Source organism: Octodon degus, unplaced genomic scaffold, assembly GCF_000260255.1.
Source record: "Octodon degus isolate 3935 unplaced genomic scaffold, OctDeg1.0 scaffold00114, whole genome shotgun sequence".
In the NCBI taxonomy this organism is placed as follows: domain Eukaryota; kingdom Metazoa; phylum Chordata; class Mammalia; order Rodentia; family Octodontidae; genus Octodon; species Octodon degus.
The window spans coordinates 76,703-83,900 of NW_004524690.1; the positions used below are offsets into that span (position 1 = coordinate 76,703).

Genomic DNA, 7,198 nt, shown 5'->3' on the forward strand with positions numbered 1-7,198 from the left:
TGCAGCTCTACAAAGTTTGGACTTATCCAGCTGCGTCTGGCTTGGGTCTGGCTGCTGTGCTCAATCCTTCCCACTGTTGCCCTTAAGGGTGAACCTGTTGTGCCCCTGTAGCAAGATGTTCTGCTCCTGGACTAGCTGGTTGGATCTATGCTCTACACTCTTCCCTGCAGGGATTGCAGCTGCAGGATTACACCTCAGGCTTGTATGCCAGGCCTGAGCTGTGCCTGGATGGGGCAAGGTGAAGTAGGAGGAAGAGGAAGCTCTCCACACACACTCACGGGACCTGGGCTAGGACTGGGTCTAGGGGCTCCCGGAACTCAGCAGAAAATCCTACTCACCGGGCGAGGTGGGGGAGGCACTTCGGGGTGGTGGGGGGCGGCCCAAGGGGCTGGGAGAAGGTCCGGCCCACTCTGCTCCTGGGCTGGGACTGGTCCCACCGGCGCAGGGTAGCAGGATGCTCTCCGCACACTCACCGGACCTGGGCTAGGACTGGGTCTGGGCCACTTTGCTGTTTTTAATGTAGTTGCTCAGAATATAGCTTTTTCAAAGAAGATAGCTTCAAGGTCATTGAGAAGATATTCTTAAATTGTAGAAGATTTTATTTTCAAAGACTTTACAATGTCATGTTTTCTAGAGCACAGATTCTCAATGGAGAATTCAGAGACATGGCCTCAGAAGAAATCTGGCAAACACAAACACCCTCTTGATTGTTTGAGGGTTATTAAAAAATGAGGCATTAAGAGATACATGAGATCTCAATTAAGGTTATCATTGTTTACATTCGCAAAGTGCCCAAGAATTTTATGAAATAAATGTTTCATTCATGAGTGGCTTAAATTATTTCAGAGCCATTTATGATGATTAGAAATCCTTTATAACTTTGGTAAAATAACAATCTATTATTTGTAAGCCCGCACTTAAGTCTACAGCATTATTATTATTATTATTATTATTGTTGTTATTATTATTACTATGATTATTATTTTTGAAGAGAGCTCAAATTAGAATTAAAACAGAAAAAATTACAAGTGACATAGAATTTCACTTAACAAAGTAAAATGAATTTCACAACATTTGTTGTAATACAGTGCTGTCTTCTGGCCAGTTATTCATATTACCACATGTGCATGTAAAATTGGAAGAAGAAAGAAAAAAGGAAGAAATATATAAGAAATTAAGAAGAAAAAAAGGAGAATCAATTGAAAAAATAAATTAAACAAGTTAAAGCATTAACTGCCTCCTTCCGTAGACCAGCAGAAATGTACAGTACAGTCCTCCACAACATCCTGCTTAGATATATTGATAAATCTCTTTCCCCCAATCTCTATCCTGCTCTTCTTCTCAACTCAGTAATTCTTTCATTTTGAATAAGCACATTCCGTTTTCCAGAATCTATTCTTTCTGGAGTGAGATGTAATCTCATTGCTATTTTAATTTGCATTTATGGAAGGAACAATGATTTTGAACATTTTTTTATATATTTACTTGCCATTTTGATTTCTTCCCCTGAAAAGAGTATGTTCATCTCAGATGCCCATGACCATACTCCAAAATTGCTGGTGAAATTCCATTTTCAACTTTCAGGTTCTCACATTACAAAAAAAAAAAACCAATACAATGTTTGCACATGAGGGTCTGGTTTATTTCACTTAAGAGTATATTCTCTAGTTGCATACATTTATTGACAAAAGACTCAAATTTATCCTGTTTTATAGCTGAATAATACTCTATTGTGTAAAAGCTTCCTTATCTTTTCTTCAGTTGATGGGCATCTGGGTTGTTTGAAGGATTTAACTATGACAAATTGTTTTGTTATAAACATGGGTGCACATATATCACTGTGGTACGAGGTTTATATTTCTTCTGGAGAAACGACCTGGAGGGAAATAGCTGGCTTGAATGGGCTCTCCAATCCAAGATTTTTAAGGATCTCCACACTGATTTCCATGGTCATTACCAGTCTATACTCCCACCAAAAATGCAGAAGTGTTTGTTTTTCTCCATAGTCTCTACAACATTTGTTATTGGCTGACTTCTTGATGATAGCCATTGTTTCTGGGGTGAGATGAAATCTCAGTGTTGCTTTAATTTGCATTTCTTGAATGACCAATGATGTTGAACATTTTTTCATATATTTACTTGCCATTTTTATTTCTTCCTCTGAGAAGAGTATATTCATCTCAGATGCCCATGACCATTCTCCCAAAATTGCAATACAGATTCAATGCAATCCTGATTAAAATAGCATTAGTATATCTAGAACTAGAAAAATCTTTCCTTAAATTCATTTGTTAACAGAAGAGACCCAGAATATCAAAAGTAATTCTGTAAAACAAAACAAAGGTAGGAGGGACCACAATCCCTGACCTAAAATTATACTATAAAGCTGCTGTGATAAAATCTTCATGGTACTGCCATAGAGACAGACCGAGTATCAGTGGAACAGATTAGAAGATACAGACATAACTACAAACATATTCAGCCACTTTATCTTTAATAAAGGTTCCAAACAGGTTCACTGGAAGAAAAATAGCCTCTTTAATAGATGGTGCTGAAAAAACTGGCTTTTCATATTCTGAAGGCTAAAACTAGACCCATCTTATCACCATGCACAAAGCTACAATCAAAATGGATCAAAGATTTAAATATTAAAACAGAAACACTAAATTCTCTGGAGGAAAATGAGGTAGAAATCTTAACGACATAGGGGTACATAGAGAGTTCATGGACAAAAACCAAACTGCACAGGAAATATTTCAAAGAATCAACCACTGGGATCTCATCTTTTTGAAAAGTTTCTGCACTTAAAAGCAATCTCCAACAGAGATGAACACATTCAGAAAAAACAAAATGAACACATTGGGAAAAAATTATAGTCAACTGTCTCTCAGACAAAGGCTTTCTCTCTGCAACATACAAAGAATTTAAAAAAATCAGGCCCCCATGGCCTTATTATTGTGAAGTTATAAAATTACATGGTGGCCATGCATATAATCCAAGCACTCAGGAGGCTGAGGCAGGAAGGTCCTTGTGAATTCAAGACCAGCCTGGGCTACCAAGTGAGCTCAAGGCCAACCTCAACTGCATAGTGAGACTCTTTCTCAAAAAGAAAAACAAAACCAAACAAAACAGAATATATCAGAAAGTTCTCATATTTTTTGCAGTCATAGGATTATTTTCACCTAAAACAAAAGATGAGAAAACTAATACTGATAATTCAGCTTAAAGATTTAAATAAGTTGAATCTGCTATCTTTTTGAGAAATTAGAAGCATTTTCTTATTTTTGAATAAATTAAAAATATATATATGGAAAATCAGACATTTTAAATATTAACTTTTTTAAGTTTTTTTGTGTCTGTGCAATCTCACTACATACTCAGACTCATAGTGATCCTCATATTTTCTGTCTCCCTAGAGCTGGAATTACAGGCGTGTGCCACCATGCCAGGATGCCATCACCGGCTCAACGTACCCAGGGGCAGGGCCGGTGGGCATGCAGTGCGAAGGATCAAACCCTGGCTCCTGCACTTGCCTACACAAGTGCTTGGTCCACAGAGCTATCTGGCTGGCCCTAATTTATTAAAGTTTTATTATAAATGCAGAAGGCCAAAGTGCTTGAAAACTGACACATTATATATGAAAGGAAAAACATAAATTGATATTTGTTATGTATAAATTGTTCAAATTCTCAAATAATTTAATTAAAATAGTTAATACATTCTTGTTTTTATATTGAAAAGACAATATCAGTGGTAGAAAATACCTGTAAGGAACATGAGCATACCAAGTTGTACTCTGAATTTTGATAAATATCTGTAATCAGTAAAAATAGATTCCTGGAAGAAAAACCCTTCCAAGCAAGTTAATATAGTCTTGATTTTTTGAGTTGTTTTTCTTCTGGGAATCAAAATCACAACCTCATGCTTTCCAGGCAGGTACTGTACCACTGAGCTATATCCCTGACCTTAATATATTCTTATCCAACCTCTGTCAGTATGCCAAATGTAGACAATATATTGTGCTTTTCAATAAGACCATGTATTGACAAAAAGTTACTTTTTGGATTAAGCATGAGTTCCCTGCTTAAGTTCCATGCTTAAGCTTCATTTCTATAAAGAAAGAAATATGATTTTTTTCTTTTGTGAAACTATAGCATTAAAGATATACTTGTACGAGGTTTCCTATGTTTTATATAATCATAACTTTAAAAGTAAATTAATAAAACTGAAATTCATGAAAATTGCTATATAGTTTTACAATATTTTGAACTATACAACCCATTTCTAATCAGAATTAATTTCTAATAAATGCATGAAAAATTTAAGGTTCTCTTGGGGACAAAATAATTTACAGAATTGTGCATCTTTCTTTTACACTCTATTATGGGCAATTTATTGTTTTTTATGTACAGAAAACTCAGGAATACACTTAGCCCAGTTTAGTGGCAAGCTCTTCAGCCTTTGCTTTCTCTGCTTGACAGTACAAGCCACAAACTTTGGACCCAGAACGTTACCTCCCCAGTGACAATGGATCTCATTGTCATTGTACTTGGTCCTGATGGCCTCCACCAGCATAGCCAGAGTGTCTTTGTCTTCCAAGTTGACTTGTGTAAAGGCAACAGTGGTACCAGATGCCCCAGCCTGGCCTTCCTCTTGATGATGCAGTAAGGGACCCCCATCTTGCGACACAGGGCTGGCAAGAGCAAGACCAGATCACTGAGGTCCATGTCATGTGCAATCACCACGAGCTGAGCCTTCTTGTTCTCTACCAGAGTGGTGACAGCATTGACACGCGCTGAGGGCCCATGACCTCTTAGTGGGGACATCCTCTTTGCCAGGAGCTTTCTTCTTTGTCTGGGCCAACAGCCTCTGCATCTTCTCTTGCTTGGTCTCTTGTCTGTACTTGTGGGCAAGCTTAAGCAGCTGGGTAGCTTTTTGGTGGTCCAAGGCCTGGGTGAACTGGTTAATTGCAGGGGGCATCTTCAGCTGCTTGTATAGGATGGTCCTCTGTCACTGCAGCTGGATGTAGCAGGACCATTTAACAAAGCTGATGAGGTCTCCCTTGGGCTGGATGTCCTGTCAAATATCAAAATTGTTTGACCTCTTCTCAAACAGGAGATTTACCACCTTCTTGGCTTCCTACTTCTTCCTGACAGAAGGGGCCGGGGCCACCTTCTTGCCCTTGGCTTTCTTCCCTTTTGGCATCTCCACTGGCTGATAGAATGAGCAGAAATGTGCATCTCGTTACTAATAAATAGATCATTGATTACAGGAGAAATGCACTCTGCCAAAACTTTACCAATTATTTTCAAATTAATCCTCTCAAAAAGGTCTCCCATAAATTTCATTTCACTAGCCTAGCAATGTGGCTCATTTGTAAAGTGTTTGCCTAGCATATATGAAGCCTTGATGTGAAGCCCCCAAAACACCAGCAACTCAATAATAATTTATCAATATGCACTTAATACTTCTTAAAAATGATATCTGGAAATGTGGCATACATGATATTACAGAAAATAAAATATTAATAGCCTATAGGATGGGAAGAAAATATCCACCCTTTGCAAAGCATATTAATGCCTGTAGCACTTTTTTATTCTCTAATATAATTTTACATTGTATCAAATAATTAAACATTTTTAAATATGTAAATTGAGAGGCATGGCGAGTGTATGGGAGAACATCCACGCTCCGCTGCACCCACTGGACCTCCTTGGAACAAGCCCCGGCCTGCCCAGTGAGTGAGATCTTCCACCGTGCTCTTGGGACTTCTCCATGCCTCCGGAGCCAACCCAAGTCTGCCACATGAGTGAAAACTTCCAGCGTGCTCTCGGGACCCATCGCCAGGCCCAGTTAGTGTTGCACCAAAGCTCTGCGCCGAAGGATAGAGGACAGTGATCTACAAAATGACAAAGACAAGGAGCAAAATAGAATCTCAGGCCCCAAGACCACCAAGAACAAGTGCAGAGGACACTAGCACAGAACAAATTGGTAATCACACAGCTGAAATGTCTGAATCAATAGTGTCTAAAGTAAAGACACAACCACAGAAAAGTATACCGGAGCTAAAATCAGAAATAACCTCTGGAAAAAAAAAAGAAATAACCGCTGAAATAAAAAAAGAAATCTCTATATTAATAGCGTCTGATGTAAAGAATCAAATATAGAAACATATAGAGGAAATGAGATCAGAAATAATCTTTGTAGTAAGAGAATTAATAACAGCTTCTCAAGAAGACACTAATAAAAAATAGAGGAGATTAGAAAAACAATGGATTCTTTGAATGAGCAATACAAGAAAGAAAGAAATCTCATGAAGTAGAGACAAAGAGATATAGAGGAATTTAAAATCTCAACACAAGCTTGCAGAATCATTTGAGTGAAAATGAAAATAGAGTTTCAGATCTTGAAGATGCCATCGTAGCTAGTGACAAGAAAGAAAAGTTCTCTTAAAAACAACTAGGATGCATGAAAAAATAATTCATAACCTGCAAGATGACTCAAAGATGAACAATGTGAGTCTACCAGGCATTGATGAACAGGAGTCAATACAAATGATATAAAAAGAATATGGGCAGAAATAATAGCAGTAAACTTCCCAAATATGAGGAAACTATCTGACATTCCAGTAACTGAAGCATAAAGAACTCCAAAAAACTTCAAGCCAATTAAAAACACACAGAGACATATAATAGTGAAGAGCCCAAAAATCAAGCACAAGAATAATGTATGGAAAGTCATTAGAGAAAAGAAACAGATCACATTCAAAGGAAAACCCATCAGAATTACAGCCAACTTCTCTTCACAAACCATGCAGGCAAGAAGAGCATGGAGCAGAGTACTTCAAATCCTCTATGAAAACAAATTCCAGCCCAGACTACTATACCCTGCAAAACTCTCTTTCAAGTTTGATGGAGAAGTGAAATACTTCCATGACAAAGAACAACTAAAGAATTTCATGATGTCAAAGCCAACCCTACACAGACAGCAGAAGATATTCTAGAGAGGGACAAAAATGATTAGAACTCCATGAATGAGAACAGAAGGTACCCACTAAATATAGCAAACAGCTAAACACAGGAGAAAAAGGAGTAAAAAACATCAGGTAAATAACATGTTGATCCTAAATCAATACATCTCAATTATAGCCATCAATGTAAATGGACTCAATTCACCCATAAAAAGAGATAGACTGGCA

General features: G+C 37.8%; 1 pseudogene; it reads right to left on the reverse strand.

Annotated features, from left to right (window-relative positions):
- Positions 1-4,514: 4,514 nt before the first annotated feature.
- On the reverse strand, positions 4,515-5,205 carry LOC101575743 (annotated as a pseudogene).
- Positions 5,206-7,198: the final 1,993 nt, after the last annotated feature.